Source organism: Chelonia mydas, chromosome 22 (assembly GCF_015237465.2).
Source record: "Chelonia mydas isolate rCheMyd1 chromosome 22, rCheMyd1.pri.v2, whole genome shotgun sequence".
Classification (NCBI taxonomy): Eukaryota; Metazoa; Chordata; order Testudines; family Cheloniidae; genus Chelonia; species Chelonia mydas.
The window spans coordinates 10,627,025-10,652,093 of record NC_051262.2 but is presented as its reverse complement, the minus strand read 5'-3'; the positions used below and the strand labels follow the sequence as shown (position 1 = coordinate 10,652,093).

Below are 25,069 nucleotides of genomic sequence, written 5' to 3'. Positions count from 1 at the left end.
GCCTGTCAGTGAAGTCTCACAGGCCTTTTACAGATGGGTAAGCTGAAGCACACAAAAAGTGGCTTCTTCAGAGTCCTAGCACCAGGGGCCATTCTCTTACCATTGTGCTCACTGACACTTTGGTGTTGGTGAGGGGCCTTTAGAAGAATCAACCCGCTTATTTTCTGCACTGTGCTCTAAAAAGGACGAATGAATTGTGAAAAGCTCATCCAATAATAGATGAGTTTGGTACAATGTCCTCTCTCCGTGAAGAGGCTTGGAGCATTTTTGCAAGTGAAGGGGGTGGGGAGGAAGCTGAGGTTAAGGCTTGCAGCATGAACAAAAAGAGCCTCTGTAATTATTTGATATTGTAATACCTTGTGACAGTGATGGGCAGAAGAAAACAATTGCATTAATTGATTTTTTTGTGTGTTTTTTTGTTTCTTAAGCAATTGGAACAAGAATTTTTATAAGAGTGCAAATCCTAACTTGTTCTCATTCTTAATTATTTCTACTATGAAATAATGATTTTGTGATCCTGCCTATTTCATTTCCAACTATACAATAGGTAGAGTTTTATAAAGGGAGGCAGTGTGGCCTTGTAATAGAATACTGGACTGGGAGTCAGGATACCTGGCTTCTCTTTCTGGCTCTGCCACTGGCCTGCTGGATGACCCTGAGGAAGTCATGTCCCTTCCCTCTTCCTCGGTTTCCCCATCTATAAAATAGGGATAATGACACTGACTTCCCTTTGCAAAGCGCTTTGTGATCTTTATGTAATGTTCTTTCATTCCATTGGGTTCATTTAAAAAAAGGGGATGGAGGCTGAGGAAGACATGCAAGAGCCTTCGGCAAAGGAGAAACAGAAACTTCAATCTGAGATTTCAAATGAGAGGTACCCTTGCTAAAGCAAGGATATTGAAAGGGCATTCTAGATAACAAAAACTGCAGAGAAGAAGGTGTGACATTGCACTCTATTGATTTATGAAAGTATGCTGATGAGTGTGAATATAATGTAACTAAAATATGCTTCATGCAAAAGGTCTCTTGTAAGGTATCATTACAAAGTTTATAATCTACCGAGTGTGGTCATCCTACTTGTATAAATGTATCACTCTTCTATCTGAAACTAGAAATATGAAATATAACTCTGAGGGCCTATTGTAATTATGCAAAGTGTGGGCTATTAATGGTGGTTTGGAATCTTGATGGCTCCATCAACCAGGACAATTGACTGTGGATGGCTCTGTTTGCAAGCAGGCCTTCCTGTGAGTCAGGCTGGGAGGAATGAAGGCTTGGGGTCTTCATGCTGCCCACGGGTGGGGACCCAAGAGCTTCCAGGGACAGTGCCATCATGTTGGTGTTTCCAAAATGAAAATGTCTTGGAATTTCTGGTTCACAGGCTGTTTGGAAATGTCAGAATTTCCCTCAAAGCAGAAATCCTGAATTTTCGCCAGCTCTAGTGCGCATACATAACAAAAGGAAGGCTCCTGCCCCAAAGAGCTTACAATCAGAGTCTAAGATGAGAGACAGGAGGAGGCGGCTTCCACAAACAGACTTGGAGAAGCACATAGTAACAGTGCAACATTTATGATTGGTATAGTAAGTAGCAGTTGCAGTGCGCTAAGGGTACCATTTTCAAAAGTACTTAAATGTAGGCTCGTAAGCCCCATTTTCGTAAGTGCCTAGGGGCCAGAGTTGCCAAGGCATTTAGGCAATTGAAACTTCAGATAGGTTGCTATGAGATTTTAAAAAGCGTCTAAGCAGGTCAGGCATCTGGAGTCAATGAAGCTTAGGCGCTTAGCTCGGGTGCATTTGTAAACCCCACTCGTTGACTATTTCCCTCTTTAAGTGCCTTAATACCTTTGTAAATCTGGCTAGTTGGCACGTAGAAGGCGAAGCCCCATTGGCTTTCAGTGACACTGAGGTTCCTAAGTGTCAAAGGACACAGGGTATGTCTCCTCTGCAATTGGAGATGTGATTGCAGCGTATGTAGATGCACCCGAGCTAACCTGAATCTAGGCAGCGCTGTTACCAACAGTAGAGAAGCTGCAGGAGCATGGGCTTCAGTGCAGGCTATATATGCCTGCCAGGGACCCTGGGTAATTCCTTACGTGGATAGCCCACATTGAAATCCGTGCAGCTGTTGCATCGCTGATATTGATACACAAGCTAGCTCCGGTATGTTGATGCGTGTTGCAATCAGCTCTCCGTCCGCAATTGTGGTGGAGACTACTCTGTCACTTAGGTGCTTTTAATTGCATTTAAGCACCAGGAACATGCTCTGTTTTACAAGAGACACAATGAAGACAGTCTTTGCTCTGAAGAGCTGACAATCCAAAAAATCTCACAATGTTAATATTTTCTGTGGAATGATGCATTTTGTGCATTCACTCAATTTCATAACAATTAAACTTTGTGGTAAACAAAGTGCATTTCAGCTGTAACTCTGTTTGTTTCATTTTCTAACTGTTTCCAATAGAATCAATAGGATCTTGTCCATGTTTCAGAGGACATCACAGTGATTCCCTTCAGAAGGCAGGAAATAAACAGAGGCCTACTTATTAAAGTTGCCACTAGAAAGCAATTTTGAATGGCTTAAACCTTCACAGCCTCATCTGCTACAAAGGACAAAGAGTTTTTCAAATAATCTTGTGCTCTGATAACATCATAACCCCCTGTTTCCCCCTTCACTTCATAATAGACATTTCTGAGGGTCTGAGGGCAGTTTTTTCATACAGTACCCATTATTGCCTCAGAACTAACTGCAGCACTGATGGATTGGGACTTGGGCCCCAAATGGTATTGCCACAAAATAAATTCAGTGTAGAATATGCAAAATGGAGGGAGGCTGCAGGCAGGCGGTGTGGAGAAGGGTACAAGGGATCAGCTGGCAGAGAGTCTGGATGGCTCGGGATTGTCAATACGTTAGTCCTGAACCTATAGGTCACCAATCCAACTCTGGTCAGCAGTGGTCAGCTGCTCTTGACTGAGATCCCACTGTCCCAGCTGGGACTAAACGGGTACCTAGCATCCGAGGAAGCCAAAATCACTTGAGTCTACAATGCCAGATGCTAAATTAGTTTCAGTAGAGGCCAAGGTCTGAAGGGCTGCCAGTTTTCAACTGAACACCCGGTCGACAAGGAAGAGTGAGCGACGGAGGGAGGAGGGATGGAGTGAGTGGGGTAGGGCCTTGGAGAAGGGGCAGGGCAAGGGTGTTCGGTTTTGTTTGGTCAGAAAGAGTCTGCTCCCCTTTCCCTCTTGAGGGGGATCCCATCAGGTTGGAGAACCCATGACGAAAACCTGCGTGGCCACTTCTTCTGCTGTACTAGCTTTTGTGGATAGGCCTGTCAGTCTGCTAACTTTTACAGGCACCAAACCCCTCCTTAGTTCTTAAAACTCTCTGCCCAGCGGCTGTTCCCTCAGTCAGAGCTGAAGATCTGCTATGTGCCAGAAGATGGCGCTGTTGCTGAGCATTCTCAGGTAATGCCAGGATAAAAAACACTTGCTTTCCCCATTATTGTGGAACCTGCTGAATGCACCCTGGTAATAAGGAGTCTGGATGCAGTTATAAAGGCGAAAGGGGTGAGTGGGCAGGACCAGCTGATCTTTTTCCTCATGTCCTTCACCAGAATTAGTCAATTTAACGGCTAAAGTAACACTAAGTGGGGTCTCCAGTTGCCATCACAGTAAAAAGGACTTTATTTCCAGGAAGAACGAGGAGTACTTGTGGCACCCTGGAGACTAACAAATTTATTTATTTATAAGCTTTCATGGGCTAATGCCTACTTCATCAGATGCATGCAGTGGAAAATACAGTAGGAAGATAGATAGATAGATATACAGGCTAACCAAACTGACGCTGATGCCCTAGTCTTGATGGGAGCTCACATCTCCCCTGATTGGGAAGAGGCCAGTGTGATTCACCTGTCCGATGACTATTGTATGATGTTGGGGTAGCAGAAGGGGGGACGCACCTGGTTTGGTTGTGATCTGACAACAATTTATCAAATCTGTCAGTTCAAGTCCAAGTGGATTATAATTTAAAAAGTGCCTCCCCCCAAATCTTACTTCCACCCACAATTCCTTGATCTTTCTTGTCCAGCCACTTCAAATGGACTCCTTCTTCCTAGCACAGACTCCACCTAGGATTATGATTTTAATCAGCTCTCACAAGCTAAAGAGGGTCATTTCAGGTGAATACTTCAACAGAGAACTCCGGGCAAAACCCAGGGTACTGCAGAAGTAATGACTCCCTCCCTCCAAGTCAGAACCGAACCTTTGGCTCAGCATGGGGATAGGGAGTATTGGATTGGATGAGATATAAATGTTCAGGCCCTGACCACTCATGGCTATTAGTATTAAACACTTCAGGATGCTCTACAGAAGAGGCATTGATTTTAAAGTCCATGTGCAAGCTGGATGATAATCTGCTCCTTAATTCTTGTGTAATGTTGCAATGCGCTGATAAACAGCTGCCATGTGCTGCCGCAGAGGTGGTTGCACATCACTGGTGTGTAATATGATTCTTGTGGTATATACAGGATCTTTCTTGGGTGAAAAATGCTCTAGAAACCCATGGTATTGGTATGGCCTTATGTAACAGAACCTAAGTCCTAATAGCACTCCCTGGTGGTCTGCCATAGAACTGCGGTTGCCCCAGCCTCAGTTTCCCTTCCTTAGTTCAGGAATGGAACCTTTATCTGTCAATCTTTGTTTGTAACACCTGTCCTCTGGCTGAGTTACTTGTGTCCCTCCCCTTTCAGGACTGAGAGGAGTTTGGCCACACCCAAAGTTTTTACCAGCCCTTTTAGTTTGGACCTTCACTCAGTAATCCCAGGAGCCTGGGCCTTCATCTCAGGGCCTCTCCTAATCCTCTTTCCGGTGCTGCCCCCTTTGCATGTTTCTTCCTGTCTGTCTTCAACAGCAGAAGTAAAGTAAGTTAAAGTGGGAACAGAAGGGAGAAGTCCAATATTCCTGTTGTTGTTGACATCCCTGGTCAGGCTTCTCAGTGGTCTCTACCCCCATCCGTGTGGGTATGATAGGGGCATCCAGGCCCGCCCTCCTCTCTGGGTCCCAGCCCAGGGACTCTGGGTGGTACAGTCAGGGAGTTTTGTTTAAATCTCCTACTGTTTCCCAGGGCTGACTCCTACCTTGGACCCTGGCAGATACCACCTGCCTCATCTTTGCTAATCTTTCTGGCAGAGAACTGGTTTATCTGGGCAACTTCCTCTGGTCTTGACCTCTGGAGCCCCTTCACTGTGGCTATGTCCCTCCGGCTGCAGCCTTCTATCGCTGCTGCTGTTAGCTTGCCCAAAGGCTGCATCTGGGGAGGTGATTGCTCCCTTTTTTTAGCCCTTCAGTGTCTGTCCATTGTATACACCCCATCACGCCTTACAGGGAGTGAACCATTTGGCAGGTACACTGGAAAAATGTGGATGTATATTTGTAGTAGGTGTGTCTATTTATTGAAAATCACTTCTCAGCAGTCAGTGAACATTTGTTATAGAAACATAAGAATATGTTCTTTATAGAAGGGCTGTTTATGTAAATAGAGAAGACGAATGCTTGAACTTTAAAAAGAAAGTGCTAGCTCTGTCCTTTGTTAGTACCTGTCCCTATTATTTTTTTTTCTCTCCACGACAGAAAGATATTGGATGCCAGCAGAATCCATAAAAGGTTCCAGAAGTGGTGCAATTAGCAGGATTTCATGCTATCATTTTCCTTAGCTCTTTGTATAAAATTTATGCTGGGTAGGCTGGTATTTAACATATGAGGAAAGAAAAGCCAAGCTGGAAGGTGCTTATTAAATGATGCTAATTAAGATCTCATCTCCATGTGTTGTCTGTGCTCTTCGGAATGAATGGATGTATGCAAATAACTCCTTGTCATTGCTTTATGCAGGAAGGTTTTAGAGGCATGTTTGTTTTAGGCCTTCAAAGCACAGTGCAAGAAGGTGTGTGCAAGGGATGTGGATACTGGTATGTGTGCAAGAAGCACAATTATGGATTTGCATGAGAAGGGGGAGTAATTGCAAATCAACGTATCTGGCAATGTGTGTGAGGTGTGGCATAGATTGTGGGAAAGGCACCACTGAATTTGTGTGGAAGGGGAATATGGGTGGGTTTGAGATGCGAGGAATGTGGATTTTTGTGCTAGAGAAGCATTGGTGTGGATGTGCGCACAGGGGGCACAGGCAAGGACTTGTGGGGGGTGAGGCGGGGAGGGAGGTGCATCACTGCACAAACAAGATGTTGGTGTGAGAAGTGTTGATGTTTGCTTTGTGTGTGTGTCTACATGTGTGTGTCTGATTGTTTAATCAGAAATACCTTTGCAGCTCTGAATGTGGTGGTATCTACACAACTAGTCAGTTTCCCAACCAGCTCCCCCTTCTCGCCAGTGACTGCCAGGATTTCAGCTTTTCAGAAGTAGGGAGTGAATGTACAGTTTAGTGTCTGAAGCAGAGGAATGGGAGTCCAGTTGGTTGAGCTCTGCTCCTCCCTCTGCCACTGTGACTCACTGTGTGAACTTAAGGAAGAAGTCAGAGCTAAAGTTTCAAAAATGGCCTCTGATTTTGGGTCTCATTGTTTGGGGGTTGCTTGGGTAGGAATATTTTAATAAAGCAGCTGCAAGAATAAATTATTATTTATTTGTATAGCAGTAGCACCTAAGAGCCCCATTCATGGACCAGGATCTCATTGTGCTAGGTGCTGTACAAATACAGAACAAAAGGTGGGGTTCCCCCACCCAAAGCATTTAAAATCTACACAGTAACAATAACTTTACAATAAGCATACAGTAAGACAGCCAACTGCTGGAGTGTTGTCAGGATCTCGGACCCTGCCACATCCTGCTCATCAGAGCTCTGTGGTTGATCTTTGGGTGGAGTTGCCAGATTTAGAGAGAAGGGTTAAGATGTAGTGCTGGTGTTCCACCAAGTTCTGAGTAAAACACTTTTTTCTCCAGAAAAGGAAAGTGTGATGGGTTCGGTCACAGAGACCCCCTTGGGTCTGTCACCTGACATGCTGGAATTACCTCTGAGCCTATTTTCCCTGCCAGCTTGGGACCCCAGAACCCTGCCTTGTTGAGCCAGACACACTAGCCTGCTGCAACACAGACCCAGGTCTGGTCCACGCCCCCAAAACTGCAGACTTTAACTAAAAACTGCTCAGCAAGTTACTTGTCTCCAGCACCCAGATACCCAGCTTCAAATGGAATCCAAACCCCAAATAAATCCATTTTACTCTGTATAAAGCGTATATAGGGTAAATTCATAAATTGTCCGCCCTCTGTAACACTGATGTAGATATGCACAGCTGTTTGTTCCCTGAGGTACTAATCACTTACTCTGGGTTTATTAATAAACAAAAGTTATTTTATTAAGTATAAAAAGTAGGATTTAAGTGGTTTCAAGTAATAACAGACAGAACAAAGTAAGTCACCAAGCAAAATAAAGCAAAAACATGCAAGTTTAAGCCTAATACATTAAGAAATTGATTATAGGTAATATCTCATCCTCAGAGATGTTCCAGTTAGCTTCTTTCACAGCCTAGACTCCTTCCTACTCTGGGCCCAGTCCTTTCCCTGGTACGGTCTTTGTTAGATCCAGTAGACATCTCAGATGTAAGCAGGGGTTTTCTCATGACTGGCAGCCCCTTTTGTCCTGCTCCACCCCCTTTTATATCTTTGGCATAAGTCAGGAATCTTTTGTCTGTGCTTGTCCCCACCCCGCCTCATCAGTGGAAAAGTACCAGGATTAAGATGGATTCCAGTATCCTGTGAGATGGTCACATGTCACTGTGAGACCCCTAGTCTCCATTGTTCCTGGATTGGCCCACACATACACAGGAAGGCCTTCAAGTAACTAAGGCCATTTACAGCTAACTGATTGGTTTCAGAGTAGCAGCCGTGTTAGTCTGTATTCACAAAAAGAAAAGGCGTACTTGTGGCACCTTAGAGACTAACCAATTTATTTGAGCATAAGCAAATAAGCAGAAGCAGCTCACTTCATCGGATGCATAAAAGTGGAAAATGCAGTGAGGATGTTTTTATACACACAGATCATGAAAAAATGGGTGTTTATCCCTTCAAAAGGTTTTCTCTCCCCCCACCCCACTCTCCTGCTGGTAATAGCTTATCTTATGCTCAAATAAATTGGTTAGTCTCTAAGGTGCCACAAGTACTCCTTTTCTTTTTGCAAATACAGACTAACACGGCTGTTACTCTGAAGCTTATCTAAAGTGATCACTGTCCTTACAATGTGTATGATAATCAAGGTGGGCCATTTCCAGCACAAATCCAGGTTTTCTCTTCCCCCGCCCACTCTCCTGCTGGTAATAGCTTATCTAAAGTGATCACTCTCCTTACAACTAACTGATTGTTTCTGGAGCACCATTAATGGCTTCCACTTAATATGTTTACATCAGTGATACAAGTTTGTCTTATTCTCCTAACTCCAGATCTAGAAATAATACACGCAAACAAATAGGATGAACACACTTAGTAGATTAAAAGCTTTCTAGTGACTCCATACAAGGGGTATTTAGCGTAAAGCATATTCCAGTTATGTCATATTCATAAGCATATTTCCATAAAGCATATGGAGTGCAATGTTACAAAAAGTTCCTTCGTATTTACAGTGAGGGGCTATTATTTTGTCCATTGTGGCTTCTGAATGCTACCTGAGCACCCCTGACTCTAGAGGAAGTCAGTGGGAGAGCTTTAGGTGCTCAGCACGTCTGAAAATCAGAGTCTCAATTTGGGCTCTCAAAATTAAGAGGCCCTGATAGAAATGTCGGCCACCTTTGTGACTCAGTTTCTCTACCTAAGTCAAAGGGATGGAGTTAGGCTATAACTGAAGATTGCAATGTACTCTGACCATTTCAGTTGAAAGATGCCGTGGAAGTGCAAGTTGGTCATCTTTATTTATAAAGATATTTATTTATGAAGACACAGACCATAGGCAAGGTGTGAAAGACTTTGCCCAGAAATGCATGCCTGTATAGTACTCAGAGATGTTATTTATAGTGCCATGCTTGCATATTTCATGTGAGTTAGTGTGTGTCTTGTTTGATTTATAATCTCTTCCCCTGTGTTCTACCAGCTTCACGCTGGTGCTTAGTTCTGAGTTCTGACTTCCCAGCCCTGTGTTTTCTCCGCTCGGCTGGCATCCCTGGAGACTAGAGGATTTGTAGTAATCTTTGCTCTGCTTTTCCTGAGCTTTTCAAATACTTAGCAATTTAAACCAAATTTCCAAAATGTTTTGATTGAACACTTACGTGCACATTGTGCTCTTGATAGAGATGAAACCACAATTAATGAGTGCTCCTATAGAGGTACGCCACATACATTTTTCAAGAGAACCGAGAGCTGAATTGCCTCTGTGGAAAGAGGGGCTAAAGGCCTGACCCAATGCCCATTGAAGTCAATGGGAGTCTTTTTTGGCTTTATGAAGTGCAGGAAGGGAGTGGTCAGTGCAAAAAGGGAGAAAAATAATGATTACCTTCCGTTTACACTGAGTCTTGCGTTCAGCAGCAACCCCCTAGCATTCAACAGACTGAGTTACAAAGTAGAGGAGTGTACGAATTGCTTTGCCCACAACTGAATTGCAGCTATCTTTGGGGTGGGATGTGGTAGCTGCATAGCTGCCCACAGATACACCACACAACAGTTCAGAACAGGAAATGTTTTAGGTTTGCCTCCCAGAGGTGTTACTAGCACCCACATCCCTCGTGTTAAACTTGGCGGGGGACTTCCACTGAAGCCTTGATGGGTTAAATATTCCTAAAAAGAGCCTGATGCATACTTGCAACAGCAGATGGTGCACTTCTCGCTGTCTCTGTGGATCAAGAGACCTTACCTTTCTCCGTCCTTGCCTCCCAGTCCTGGGCACTGGGTATCTTGGCTTCATTAGAAGGGGTTTCCTTTCTGCACAGGTATATATTAACAAGTCTGGGATTTGTTGCACCAGAAGTGTATTGAATCCAGAAGCATAATGCCCCAACAATGCAAGATTATTGTTGCAAAGACAAGACACAGCTGAGAGTCTGCATAACAAAGAAAGTTCATCCCGGTGTAACCGATACAAGCTCTTTCTCTTCCCGAAAGACTGAAACCCCCACCCATTGCTGCAAGTGGGGATGGCTTGATCCAAGATTCTTGTGCTGCGAACCATGGTTTTATTCTACCATCTCCAGCAGCCAATATCCATAACCCTTCAATAGCCAAAATAAGCGTCATCCTGTTAGATCCTGCTACAGCATACTCTTAAGCTGGAAGCTCAGGGTCTCCTACAACAGTGTTTCTCAACCTTTTTGATATCTGGCACCAGCTTGCTGCCTTCCTAAATTGTGTCAGGGAAATCTCCAGGATCGGCAAGGAGGCTGCCACGGACCAGCGCCAATCCATGGACCGGTCGTTGAGAAACACTGTCCTGCAAGATTTATCTTGGCTACTAGAGTTTAGTTGAGTGACTGCTGCCTCTTATTTACTTTTATCCCTAGGGATTGGTTCTGCAGACACCAATAAGCTGGCTGCATCCAGACAGCACTCTCAGCACAGCTAGGACAAAAGTGAGTCACAGCAAGGAGCGCCACAGCAGGGCAGATTTCTGTCCCAGTAGTTGGGAATGTCTCTGCAGGGTACACACAGCATGGAACTCTACAGCCTAATGGCACTTAACCTGGGGAAATGACCTTGTTAAAGACACCTTCTGGCTCAATGTGCCTCTTTGCTCCGTTTATGGAATCTGAAAGTATGATTGAAATGATGGGTTAATAAAAACGAACACAAAATCCTGGCACGTGTTGTTTGGCTCTGATGGCTCCCATGCACTGGAGTAGCAGCAAGAACCACCCACCCTGCCTTTTGATTCTGGGCCTCTTGCTGAGACACCTTGTGGGGAATGATTGCAGTGAAATTTTTTTTCCTTTTCTCAGCAGTCCAGGATAATGGGGTACCGCATGAAACCACTACACATTATACCCCACTGACTGTCTGGAACCAGAGGTTTTAATCCTGGAAGGTTCAATTCCTCCAAAGGTGGATTCACTGATTTCCATACAGCTTCCTTTTAACCAAGACCCTGAAATTCAAAGTTTTGTCTGGGCTGCATGGAAAATCCAACGTTCATAAGCTTCAGGTCTTTGCCTGGTATCTTTGGTTGCACTCTTTCTTTCCTGTTCTGCAGTATGCTGTTTATCTCTTTGCTTGCCACATCACTCTGGAGATGGCAGTATTTCCCCGCTGAAGTGCATGTGTGAAAGGATTTTGGGGGATCTTCTAGGATGAAAGGCACACTGAAAAAAATGTAAGATTAATGGCTAGAAAGGGGAACTCCCACGAATGCTGCCACTGCACTCAAACGTTACATGGAGGACGCATGTCAGCCTCGGGGACGAGAATACCAAAGTTGCTCCAAAACTCTCACCTGTTTCTTTTTATAGTGCAAAATGTATCATTGCATATCATTTTGAGCTTTGAAGGTTTAATATCACACACACATTCTGTGAAGCACTGGGAGAGGGAATCCAGTCTCCATGTTCAATTAGCTGTGGGCTTCCCAGCACAGCTCCACTACTACAGGAAGGGTTACCTTTCTCCAAGAATGAAAAGGGGGTTAATTTTGTATGTTTATTCCTGGGCTTCTCAAAACTCTGTCAATTGACCTTCAGTTAAGGGCAGATAAAACTGGAAATGAGACCCAGCTTGAGCCTTCATCCAGAACTGGAACCCAAGCCTTTCCTGAATAACATTTCCTTCACTATTTTTCATTAATGTAGCAGCTGTCCCTGTCAGTTACATCTGAACCAGAAGTACCAAAATACCGAGACAGAACGTCTCTCTCCTGGTCATTCTTGCCTGAATGGTAGCAGGAAAGAACAGAGCTTTCATAAAGAAATCTGTTCTTGTGAAAGCTCCAGCCTATTCTTGATGTTTATCTGAACCAAATCTTTTGACTAGAGATGGACTTGAATCCCAAATTCTGGATCTCATCATTCTCTCACCTTTGGGGAAGGGGAAATGATTCAAGAGCTGGACCATAGTTTTGTAAATTTACCCTGTATTTATAAAAGACCAATTCAAAACCGCGGATCCAAGCAATCTCCAAGCTTTAGGGTGTTTGAAATTTCATATCGGGTGTTACAGCTTGGAGTCCATTTCTACCTCTAGTCACCCTCCTACATCCTCCCCAGGCTCTTCCTGGGTGGGAGGGAGGGAGAAGTGGGTGTCTCTGCCGGAATACTCCAGGTCCTGCAGTCTCAGCACTTCCACGGAGGGCAGGAGATTTTTCTCTAAATGCCAATCAATTTTTCTTGCAAATAAAAATCTGCCTCCTGTCACTGATTAGCAAGAAGCTAATTTATGTATTTCAGGCTTTCAATGATGGTTATTGAATGAACTCTCCTAATCCAGGTTTCAGAGTAGCAGCCGTGTTAGTCTGTATTCGCAAAAAGAAAAGGAGTACTTGTGGCACCTTAGAGACTAACCAATTTATTTGAGCATAAGCTTTTGTGAGCTACAGCTCACTTCATCGGATGCATTTAGTGGAAAATACCATGAGGAGATTTATATACACACAGAACATGAAAAAATGGGTGTTTATCCTGCACACTGTAAGGAGAGTGATCACTTAAGATGAGCTATTACCAGCAGGAGAGTGGTGGGGGTGGGGGAAGAAAACCTTTTGTAGTGATAATCAAGGTGGGCCATTTCCAGCAGTTAACAAGAACATCAGAGGAACAGTGGCGGGGGGGTGGGGGAAAGAAATAATCAGGGGGAAATAGTTTTACTTTGTGTAATGACTCAACCACTCCCAGTCTCTATTCAAGCCAAAGTTAATTGTACCCAATTTGCAAATTAATTCCAATTCAGCAGTCTCTCGTTGGAGATTTTTATGGCTGACTTAGAACAACGCTTCCGCAGCTCTCGTCCCCTAATGCCCCTGCTCTACTTGCGCTATATTGATGACATCTTCATCATCTGGACCCGTGGAAAAGAAGCTCTTGAGGAATTCCACCATGATTTCAACAATTTCCATCCCACCCATCAACCTCAGCCTGGACCAGTCCACACAAGAGATCCACTTCCTGGACACTACGGTGCTAATAAGCGATGGTCACATAAACACCACTCTATACCGGAAACCTACTGACCGCTATTCCTACCTACATGCCTCCAGCTTTCACCCAGACCACACCACACGATCCATTGTCTACAGCCAAGCTCTACGATACAACCGCATTTGCTCCAACCCCTCAGACAGAGACAAACGCCTACAAGATCTCTATCAAGCATTCTTACAACTACAATACCCACCTGCTGAAGTGAAGAAACAGACTGACAGAGCCAGAAGAGTACCCAGAAGTCACCTACTACAGGACAGGCCCAACAAAGAAAATAACAGAATGCCACTAGCCGTCACCTTCAGCCCCCAACTAAAACCTCTCCAACGCATCATCAAGGATCTACAGCCTATCCTGAAGGACGACCCATCGCGCTCACAAATCTTGGGAGACAGGCCAGTCCTTGCCTACAGACAGCCCCCCAACCTGAAGCAAATACTCACCAGCAACCACACACCACACAACAGAACCACTAACCCGGGAACCTATCCTTGCAGCAAAGCCCGATGCCAACTGTGTCCACATATCTATTCAGGGGACACCATCATAGGGCCTAATCACATCAGCCACACCATCAGAGGCTCGTTCACCTGCACATCTACCAATGTGATATATGCCATCATGTGCCAGCAATGCCCTCTGCCATGTACATTGGTCAAACTGGACAGTCTCTACGTAAACGAATAAATGGACACAAATCAGATGTCAAGAATTTTAACATTCATAAACCAGTCGGAGAACACTTCAATCTCTCTGGTCACTCTATTTCTGACCTAAAAGTGGCTATTCTTCAACAAAAAAAGTCAAAAACAGACTCCAACGAGAGACTGCTGAATTGGAATTAATTTGCAAATTGGATACAATTAACTTCTTTTTTCTCCTAATCCATTCCCCTTCCCTCTCCTACTCCGAGAGATAAACTTACCACTACCTTGTGGGCTATTTGTATAAGCTTACTTATAATGTGACTTGATCCTCAGAGCTCCCGTCTTCTGTTTCTTGAGATAATAAAACTGAATAAACAGAAATTCAATAAAAGTGAGGGCCTCTCCCCAGCGGGTTGCAAAGGGGTATTTAATAAGAGTGTGCAGGAACAAAAATAGACTCCAAGTCACTTGATAAGAAAAGCATTTCCTGCCAAGAGAGCTCTTGTGTAGAAGAATCGACATGGAATGGAAATGAGAAGCAAGGGTATTGTGGAACAGTCCTCGTTCATTGGATCAGCCTGTGTATTAGAGAGAGGTCTGCAATTCTCTGCCAGTCGTTTCCCATGAGACTTAAAAATGAGGCCCTGATGAACTGTTGAAATTAAAAATCCCATGTCTGATTTTCAATATAACTCCCACTTTAAGCTCCTTACACTGCCAGAACATTGTAAAAGGGGCAAAGTTGAGTAAATTGATTATATTTTATTTTTTAGTTCAGTGGCAAAACCAAAAAAAAATCTTTTTTTTTTTTTTTTTTGCTTTGGGTCGACTCAACCCAGCAATTTGTTTGTTTTTTTTTGCTGCTAAAACAAACCATAACAAAAAATTATTTCAGGTCCAAATAAATGTTTTCTGTGGCTAGAATTGAATTGTTGTTGTTTTGTTGTCTCATTTTATTTAATTTGAGGATATTTTTACCTTTTGTTTATTAAATAAATCCAGCTAAATTCCTAAATGAAAAGTCAAACTGTTTCATTTTGAAAATATCGACCAAAACAATTCCACTTAAAAAAAAAAAAAAAAAAAAAAAAAGTGTTTTTTTTTTTTAAACCAAAACTATTTGCCACATTTGAACCAAATTCACAATTCATTCTGGCTGACCTGAAGCTGCATTTTTTAGCGAATAAACAATTACTGTGGAAAAATTTTGCCCAACTTTAAAAAGGGGCATTAGTAGAAATGGGAATTGGTTCTTCCCATGTAGCTTCTTCCACCAGTTAGTTTGGGAATCCTGGATAACTCGCATGGCAGTTGCTGCATTTTGTCTTCTGCCTATTGTTTCAGTTTGTTGTTTATGAATATTGTGGTCCCTGTTCAGGGATTGTGCTAGACTTTGTACAAACACAGAGTAAAAGGCAGTTTCTGTCTCCAGGAGAATTTACAGTCCAGTTACAACTGGGGTGTGTGTGTGTGTATATATGTTTGCATAAAAATATTCTCAGGCAGATAGATAACAGATGCTCAGTTTCTCCCCAGAGGTGACTTCTTTATAATGTTCGGTCATGCGATCTAGCATGTTGTTTTTGTAAAATGCTTACCTAAACCCTCCCTAAATGCTCACTTTTGGTATGTACATACCAAGCTGCAGTTATCTGATTCTTTAAAAGAAGAAAAAAATGCTTTCTACCATCTGCTGCTTGCCCTTTACATGCTGGAGGCCGAGCATGGAGTCCGTTTTGTTTTTTTTCTAAGGTACTTCCAGCTCATTAGAACGCTGTCAGTTTTTCCAGTGGAACGGAAATGAGTTTTGAAATGATCCACCACTAACTCAGGAGGGTCCTTCATCAGAGAAGAAGGGAGAAGCCAACTAGCCAGACAGAAAGGAACCGTCAGTCCTCTGGGCTCTCTGCATAGTGGGCTGATTGGGCTCTGTCATGACATTTTTCTCTTCTCTCCCCCTCCCCCGCCACTTCTTGCATTAAAGTAAATCCAGTCCCCAGTCGAATGAACTGAACCAAAGCATGATGGCTTCAGCCTGCAAGTGTAATTGAGAAGGAGATGAGATGGAAGGGAGCAAATCAGTTCAAAGAATAACCTTGGTCCTGAAATTGGAAGTGCAGCTCTGGTCAGAGGTTTTCAAGAGCCAGGTTAACTAGCCCTGTTACAGTTATTTTCCAGTTCCGCTGCAGCTTCCTGGCTGCCCAGTTCTGTCTGTGAATGGGATGGTCAGAGTACCACAATGGAAGCTGCTCTTGCAGGACTTTCTGCCCAACCAGAAATGGGAAATGCCAGGAATCCCATGAGCGAATCTGTCTCCTGATTCCCCCACAATTTGCTCCTTTACTCTCTGCATGGTGTTTTCCAAGGCCACATGTCTCTAGGACTGCCTTGGAGAGAGGATGGAGGTGTCCACGCTGGAGGTGTACACACTGTTGCTCAAGTCAGCGGTAGGCAGAGATACACACCTCTGAGACAAATACCCAGATCCAGACACCTCAAACTTTGCCAAGAGTGTCCAGCTTTTGTAGCTTGAGCCTCTCGCTCTAGTGGTAGGCAAGTCACTAAAGTAAAGTAAGTAAAGAGTCTATTCTAGCATCCTCATCTCTCCGAGTCCCTGTCAAAATGAGAGGAGGGTGGGCGTTAACCTAGACCAGGTGACTGCAGGTTGCCAGAGTGGCTCAGAGCAGAATGGTTCTTCACTATAAATGTTTACCAATGGGAGGCAGTGTATCCAAGGCTTTCATTTCACTAGCTTGCCCTCCTTCCAAACCCTGCCTGAATGCGTGTGTGCTGCTACGAAGCCTGCAGTGTGAGCTGTGTCCCTGAGGTACACTAACCTCCTGCTCCTCTGCTGTCCCATGCCTCGTGAGGGCAGGTTGCTCCCAAATCAGCAGTGGTTGCTTGTGTGGCAAAAGCATGTTGCATGCACTTTGCATGGGTAGAAAATGGGGCAGTGCAGCGTTGCTCTGAGGCCGCGATTCTCCACCATGTCCAACCACAGCTTGGATGTAAGTGGAAAGCAGCAGCTACAGGGAACCAGTCCCTGGTCTTAAGTGGCCTGGCCCTGGTGGAAGTTAGAATAGCAAGGAACTACACTAACGTATGCCACTGGTGCGTAAGATCTGTAACAGAGCCCCAGCATGCCTCTGGCTCCCCACCACACCCTCAGACAGCCCCTGACACTCCCCTTCCCTCCCCTTAAGCAGGGGGTGAGGGGTGGCTGCCACAGGAGGCGACAGAGGAGTTTTCCCCAGTGTAAGGGGGAGTCTCCACTGGTTCTCTTCCAGTCGTTTTAAGGCCATTTTGCACTGCTTACACACAGCACAGATTGGGCATTGTAGTATCTGGCCCAGAGTATAGCTGGTGGGAAGGAAATTCCCAGCTCGAAGCTGCCCTGAGGTTCCTTTGATTGACGCTACTGAGAAACCCAGCATCATTTGATTATTGCAGCACATAGTGCTGCCTTACATCTGCATCTAGCTGTGAGAGGGACAATTTATTCTGCCCTTGGAAAAGGGGCTGAATTTTGATATTAATTTGGGGGGGAAGGGGAAGAGTGGGGTCATTTGAAGGAGCAGACTCTGGCATGGGTACAGTGAGAAGATTTTATTGGGGACAGCCTCTCTCCGGGTTGTGTTAGGATACAATAATACACCCACTCTAGAGGCTGTATTATATTCTTAATGAGCTTATTTGCATCACGAATATGTGCAGACCATTCGTCATTTGACAGAAGGAGTTTGAAACCCCTGATAATTTTCTGCAGCCTGTTGGTGAGCTTGGGTTCCAAGAAGGGGAAAAAACCAAACCCCTCAGTCCATTCAGCCTGCTGTTCTTTGCTTTATTTTATTAGAAAAGTCAATGAGAAGAAATGTGATTATTTCTCAAGCAGTAACCTCTCCTCTACCTTTCGACAAGGGAAAATGTAATAGCTACATCATTAGCTCCATTCTCGTCCCTACCCATTTATATTAGCAACTGGTGATAAGACAAATTTCAAAAGGTTCAGAACTGGTCAGTAGTGGTTAAAGCAAAATACTTAGAGCCAAAAGAAGAGGAGTACTAGTGGCACCTTAGAGACTAACCAAACTGGTTAGTCTCCAAGGTGCCACTTGCACTCCTTTTCTTTTTGCGAATACAGACTAACACGGCTGCTACTCTGAAACCTACTTAGAGCCAGGACTCCTAAGTACTATTCTCAGCTCTGCCACTGAGTCCTTGGTGACCTTGGGCAAGCAACTTATTCTTTCTGGGCTAGGTGACACTAGCCTTTTTTCCGTTAAATACCACAGTTGCATCTCCACCAGTGTAGATGGGAGACTGGGATTTTAAATGCTGGCAGAGCACATGTAGATGAGTAGGGTGGCTAAAACACTGATGGCCTCCCTACATTAGCACTTCCACTGGTAGCGCTGCTGTAACAGGAAAAGTACAGAATAAAGGCTTGGTGTAAACAAGGCCCGTGTGCCTCAGTTTCCCCATGGATAAAACGGGGAGCATACTTTCCCACCTTCATAAAACCTCTCTGATATCTATGGATCATCTTCGTTTGTTCTGTGTTTGTACAGCACCTAGGACAGTGGGGTTCTGGTTCATGAGTGGGGCACCTAGGTTCTACTGCAATACAAAAAGGCTACTTGTTATACATTATTTTTAGAGTGCGATCCTGCTTTCAGAGCCATCCTGGAAGGGGATCCCAGGGCAGTGACTATAGAAAACCGGATGAGAGGGTTTTGTTGATGGTATTTTGGGGTGATGTTGAATCCCTTTGGGCAGTGGATGGTGTTGCTGTCAACAGGGATCTGACATGCTGTTTGAATTGCAAACCCTGTTAGACAACAAAGAGCTGTAACAAATGAAATGGAAGAAACCACCCTCCCTCCATGATCTAATAGGGATGCCTTGCTGCTCGAGACCATGAGACTTAACTCCCGGCTCTGCTCCTCTCTCTCTCCCTGTCCTTCTGCCTGCACATTTCATTAAAAGGAAATTAATTTATCTCTGAACTGAAGACAAAAGCAAACAAATACTGCCCAACTTGATTATCATACACATTGTAAGAAGTGATCACTTTAGATAAGCTATTACCAGCAGGCGAGTGGGGTGGGAGGAGGTATTTTTTCATGCTTTGTGTGTATAAAAAGATCTTCTACACTTTCCACAGTATGCATCCGATGAAGTGAGCTGTAGCTCACGAAAGCTTATGCTCAAATAAATTGATTAGTCTCTAAGGTGCCACAAGTACTCCTTTTCTTTTTGCGAATACAGACTAACACGGCTGTTACTCTGAAACCTGACTAAAGCTACACATTATTTTTGCTTGTGAATTTTCTCTCCAGATACTGGTGTATTAAAAATTAATTGTTTGGAATTCCGGGTATTGATGGTTGGCAAGTTTTCCCATTGGATGAAAAGAGGAGAGGGAAGGTTTTTTGGCTGTTTGTGCCAGTTCTGGGCTACTATGCCTTTATTTGTTCTCAAGGATCCAGGAAGGACACCTACTGTCAGGTTTCCAGCTCCCCAACTGTTGCCTGTCTTGGGTGGATACCTGCATTCCTCTCCCTTCGGACTGGGTATTTCCGGACTGCGCTGTTCACTGTATTCACTGTGTCTTTCCCAGCAGAGACCGGTTGCCCAAAGACACCCGCTTGCTTTCTCTTCAGAGAGGGATAACAGATGTAATTACTGCTGTTATAAGGTATCACACAGCACTTATTATGCAAACCTACTTGATTTTTAAGGTGAAAAGCATTGCAGAGAAAATATACCTGTATTCAAAACAATAAAAGAACCTACATGCGTACTAATAAGCTTAGAAGGGTTAACCCCAACGCTAACATAGATTTTGGCAGGAACAGTCCTTTAAAGCCTCACCCAAGGGGGATTCTTTGTGGTCACAGGTTCATCACAGCCTCAGCTCAGAACTAGTTTTATGGGGCCTAAATAGGCCCACTCCTTCCAATCCCACCCTAAAGGATTGGGGGCCTCTGTGGACCCCAAAAGTATAAACTCTAATTCAATGAGGTTTAACTTAATTCAGTAAAGTAAGGGTATGTCTACACTGGAAAGCGCTGCCGCAGAAGCATACTTGCCATGCAAGTGTGGTCGCGTGCGAGTGCTGTGAGAGTTCTCCCAGCGCTCTTGGTAATCCACCTCCACGAGGAGATTAGCTCCGAGCACTGGGAGCGCGGCTCCTAGCGCTCAGAGCCTGTCAACGCTAGCAGTTTAAAGCACTGAAACTTGCTGTGCTCCATGGGGTGATTTTTCACACCCCTGAGCCAGCAAGTTAGAGAGCTATAAAATGTAAGTGTAGACCTACCCTAAATCTTAATTTCATGAGGTTTGTTCAGGATATTGTCAGTCTGCCATCAGCCCATTACTCCCATGCTAGTATGGAAAGGGTCTGATGCAACAGGCAGCTCTAAAAATCTACCTGAAACTGGAAAAACACCTTCAGGGCTTTCTTTGGGCAAAGGTGTTTAGCAACGAAGGTCGATGCACATTAATGAACCCCGACACAAAAACATCCACTATACACACAGAGAAGACTTTAAAACCAGCGTTTTCCTTAAATTAACAAAAAAAGACTGGAAATATCCGTACACGGCAAGAATCCTGAGCTATTGATGAGAGGGTCAAACAGGGACCTACAGACTCTTCCAGCAGTGCCTTTGTCTAGTTTGAATGGGCAACCAGCACTTTCCTTTATGCTCCAAGAGGGATGGGGATTCTCCATTATGCTCTGTGGGATCTGCTAGGTGCTAAGTTCTTTGGAGAATCTAGCTCTAGTTGTGGGGGCTGAGCCCTTTTGGAAATATCTGGCCTTCGCTAATCAAAAAAAAAAAAAAAAAAAAAAAATTAAAAAAAATCCTTGGGCTCCAGGCTTGGAACTAGCTTCCCCAGGCAGTTCCCCCTTTGGCTAGCTCACATATCTCTAAGGCAGCTGGAATCCACAGCTGCAGCCAGGACTTCAATCCTGTCCCATAGTTAGACTTAATGGGAATCACCTGTAGCAACACCAGCCTGAAGGAACCCAGTGAGCATTCCACAGTACTCCCAGAGCATGAACTGGAATGCTGTAGTAGCTCTCCTTCACCCCACCAAATGGAGCCCTCCTTCCAGTACTTCTCCTCAGGCTGTCAGGTGAATAAATCTATTCTTTCAGCCCCCTGTTTATTCTGTCTTTCCTCTATTCAACAATGCTGTGCAATCCCCAGTAGCTCAAACAACCCATCCCCCCTCAGACTGCTGTGTTTAATGCTCTAGAAGTCTTTGACTGCAGGAAAGATTATTCAGCGTAACCCAGGAGTTGTGTAGTTTATTGTATAAGGAGCCCCTCCCTCTCCCTGCTGGGAAGCCAGGGGATCTTTGTACCCTAGTTAAATGAATGTTGTCAGGCCAAATCTTGCAGCGGGGGAGTCTGTTTATGTGACCTCCCTTCAGGTGTTGGGCCTGATTTTGAGTTCTGGAGCCCCAGAGCTCTACAACTCCATTTTAGATTATTGTTATGGTGGCACTTAAAGGCCCCCAACTGAGATCAGGGCCTCACCATGTTAGGCACCTGTACCTAGTGAAAGAGGAAGGGTGACTAAGTTACTGACCCGAGTTCAATTCCTTGCTCTACCACAACTTCCTATGTGCCCTGGAGCAAATTATCCACACCACATACTGCTCTCATGACCTCTGTATCAGAGTCCTTTCTGTTGGTGCACTGAGTGTCGTCACTAACATCTATTGTGTGAGGTTCATTCTTTCTCGCTGCCTCTCTGTGCCTCAGTTTACCATCTATAAAATGGAGGTGTTAGAACTTCCCAATCTCAAAGGGTTGCAGTGAGTATAAATGTATTAACAATTGTGAGGTGCTTGGCTACTACAGTAATGGAGGCCAGATAAGCATCTTAGCTAGACAGACAGTCCCTGCCTCAAAGAGCTTGTAATCTAAATAGACAAGACAGACAAAGGGGGAGAGCAAGGCAATATTATTGTTCTCATTGTACTGATGGAGAAGCTCAGAAAAATAAGAGACTTGCTTTAGGTCAAACAGAGGGTCTCTGGCAGAGCCAGGACTAGAACCCCAGATCTGTTGAGTCCCAATCCACCGCCTTCGCTGCAAGACTTTTATTTAGCAAGCAGAGAATGCAAATCTGATTTTAAAATGCACCCTTGTTGTTAAGGTACCTTGGAGAGATGTAATGTGTCCTCATGCAGAGACGCTTCCCATCCCTTGTTCCCATTCCCAGGAGATAGTACAGGATGCTGCTCTCTGAACAATAATCAGTCTATTTCAATAGCTGTCTCAGTGTTTGGTGTTGTGGGTGTTACCATTCGTATGCTAAGCAGAGGTATTACATTCTCTGCTTCAGGGATGTTATGTAGACACTTGGTAATAACTGCACTGAGTTTGAATAAAGTCAGAATCTGTCAATCTGCTAAGGAGATGCCTCTCTCTGAAGCTAGCAGCCTTTTTAATAATTTTTTTTCTTTTAGTAAATATATTTAAATGCCAAGTGGCAACATTCATGTGAACAGATGTGCAATGTACTTTCAATACAGGATAATAAGCAGCCATAACAACTGCTCAGAAACCAAGAGAAACTGGGTCCTAGCTCCCAAAATGACACTACTACCCACAGACAATGGGCTGTGATTTCAGTTGATCATATTCACAGGCCCCAATGCAACAATGAGCTGTATGCGAGCAGACCCCTTCTTGCATGGTCTTTCTGCCAACTCCACCCAAAGGCTGTGTCTACAGAGCTTAATTTGTGCCAGGGCTTGGCAGTTCATAGCCCTGGCTCCTCTGGGTTTGCTGCATCAGTTATGAATGTAAAAAAAAATTGCTTGAGCCCTGGCACCTCTTTCATTACAAATTAAGCACTGTATTGTCTATACACAAAAACTGTACTGCTTTAACTATACCAGTATGGATGCAGTTATACTGGTATAAAGATGTTTTATAGTGGTATAGTTTATTCACCTAAGGGAAGGGGGAATACTGCTGTACTGACAGAATCACCTTTTTACTGGTATAATTGTATCCATACTAAAGATTATGCTAGTATAACTATATTGGTTTAAAAAAAAAAAAGACACTGTACCCTGATGTCCTATCTAGAGTGTATAAACTAACCTTATGTACATGCAAAGATACTAATAACTGAGCTAGCTGAAATTTTTCATATGAAAAATGGCCTTTTTTAAAAGAATACAAAATGTTTAAGAATTTTTTCTGTTTTTCAACAAAACAACTCCCAAATCTGATAAATTTAGGAAAAAATGGTTTGTTTGTTTTTTTTGGAAGATAATTACCATTTTCTGCCTACTTCTGTAATTCACATTTCATTGTAAGACAGTTGCACCTTCTCTTTCTCTCCTTTGGTTATGTCGCCATCCCTCGTGAGTTGTTGAGATCTTTCTGACTTATGAATATAGAAAACTAGGAATAAATAGTTTCAACTAATTTTCAATTAGCAATTTCTCCTTCTCTTCATAATACACCTTTTAAGAAGCTATTGAATCATGCCCTTAATGCTCTATGTCTCTGTGTTCGTTACTATATAAAATGGTGTGTTTTTTCCCCAGAGTTAGCTATTTCAGTGTAAATCCTAGCAGAGACAAGGCACAGGTAGTCTTTACCTTGCTATAGCTAGGTCAATGCTATACTCCCCATCTAACATTTCCCTGGACTAGCTACATCAATGTAAAGGCTACCTGTGCTTCATCTATACTAGGACTTTACACTGAGAAATGCTGTTTTTTTTTCTTCCAGCCTTTAAAACCAGTCTCATTACCAACACCAAACTTCTAGAGAATGCTGACTCCCTAAATTTGCTCCAGTTAAAAGTACTGTAGATGCGATCGGTATGAGCCACATCCTTCATCAGTGGAATTCAGAGCTCAGGGAGCATGCCCTTGCTATTTTATGTTCAAGCTGTTCTTTTATGCTCATGGTGAGCAATGAGCCTAACGGGGGTAATTGGACATGTCTTGAACACCCATACTGTGTGGAGCTGATGTCTGCATTAGCTCTGTAGGGTGACTCTAAGGCAGATAAATGTAGTTCTAATTGTATGAAACCCAAAAGGGGCAGATTTTCACAAAGGATCAGCTATCCAGTTCATAAAGAATCATTCTTCCCATCTGTTTATTCTCTGCACGCGCACACACACACACACCTTCATCTACTTTTTAAATGTTTTCTTTAAATTGTGCGTAGAAAAGAACAAAAAATAAAATAATGCAATGAATGAGACAATTAATAAAATGATTGTTGTTATTAATATTGGGGCCAAACAACATAGGCTTAAACTCTCAACTGCCACAAATTTTGATGCGATTTGGGCATCTGGTCATTTGGTGGCTTTGAAAATCTCAGCTGTAATATTTGTTTTGTGCTGTTAGGTTCCAGTTTTACCTTTTATTGTTAGAACCAAGGCCAGTCAACTAGCCTTCTGCCTTTCCTCTGCCTCCCCTTTTTTTCAGGTGACATGTTTGGCTAGGTTCCCTCACTACCAACCACCCTATTCTGATCTCTAGCCAATATCAGAACCAGAAGTGCCAGAATTAGAAATGTATCCAGATCTGAACACCCGTTAACTTTGATGAAGTTCATTTTAGTTCCAGACTTAACAGCTCAAATCCATCATTGTGCTGAAATACCTCAAGAGCCTCTGTTGTTAGCTTATTTCCAGAACTTGGAAGCACCAGAAATCTTGCAAGATTTGCAGCCCAATTTTCAAAGACTTACAAGCTCCAGAGAATTTGTGTAAACTTCAGAGACACCTTGTTACTATTTATTATATAATGTTTATTCAATGCCTAGAAGTAAATGCACTACAGCTCCCTGCCCCAAGGAGTTTATGATCTAAGTGGATAATATAAAGGTGAAAGAGAAAAAGATGGAAGACTTTTCTTAATAATAAGCTTTGCACAACAGTCTATATTTACAAAGGTCTTATCCCCTATTACATTTTAACTCTGAGATATATATAAAAATTCTGTTACTAAGTTTGTCTGCTTTTCCTTTGTATCTTTTCCACTCCTCTACCTTCTGCCCATTTCACCCTCTCCTACAGTAAGGTAAGACTATGACTAGTGGTTAATCCTCTGTTTATTCTCTTATTAGTGAAATCGACTCCTTCCATTACTTTATTCTTTGTCACCTCACCTGACAGTCCGGTGATTCCCCACACCTGCCACCAGATAAATATCCCTCCCCACCCTGCAACAGATGAAGCGGTCAGGAATGTTGACGGTACTGAATACTTAATCTCCTCCAAACTTGAACTCTGACTTTTACCCCATCACTAATGTTCACAC

The 25,069-nt window shown here is 43.6% G+C and overlaps 1 protein-coding gene across 7 annotated transcripts in view; it reads left to right on the top strand.

Annotated features, from left to right (window-relative positions):
• The window catches only part of GRAMD1B (GRAM domain containing 1B), a 289,702-nt gene that overhangs the window by 39,014 nt on the left and 225,619 nt on the right, over positions 1 to 25,069 (top strand). Inside the window, exon 1 of one of the 7 annotated variants that reach the window (XM_043533871.1) lies at positions 23,882 to 23,892. The exons of the other annotated variants lie outside the window; for them this stretch is intronic. The gene's annotated coding sequence lies outside the window, so the exon portion shown is untranslated. Of the gene's footprint in view, positions 1 to 23,881; positions 23,893 to 25,069 lie in introns of those variants that run through there. 7 annotated transcript variants of the gene reach the window in all.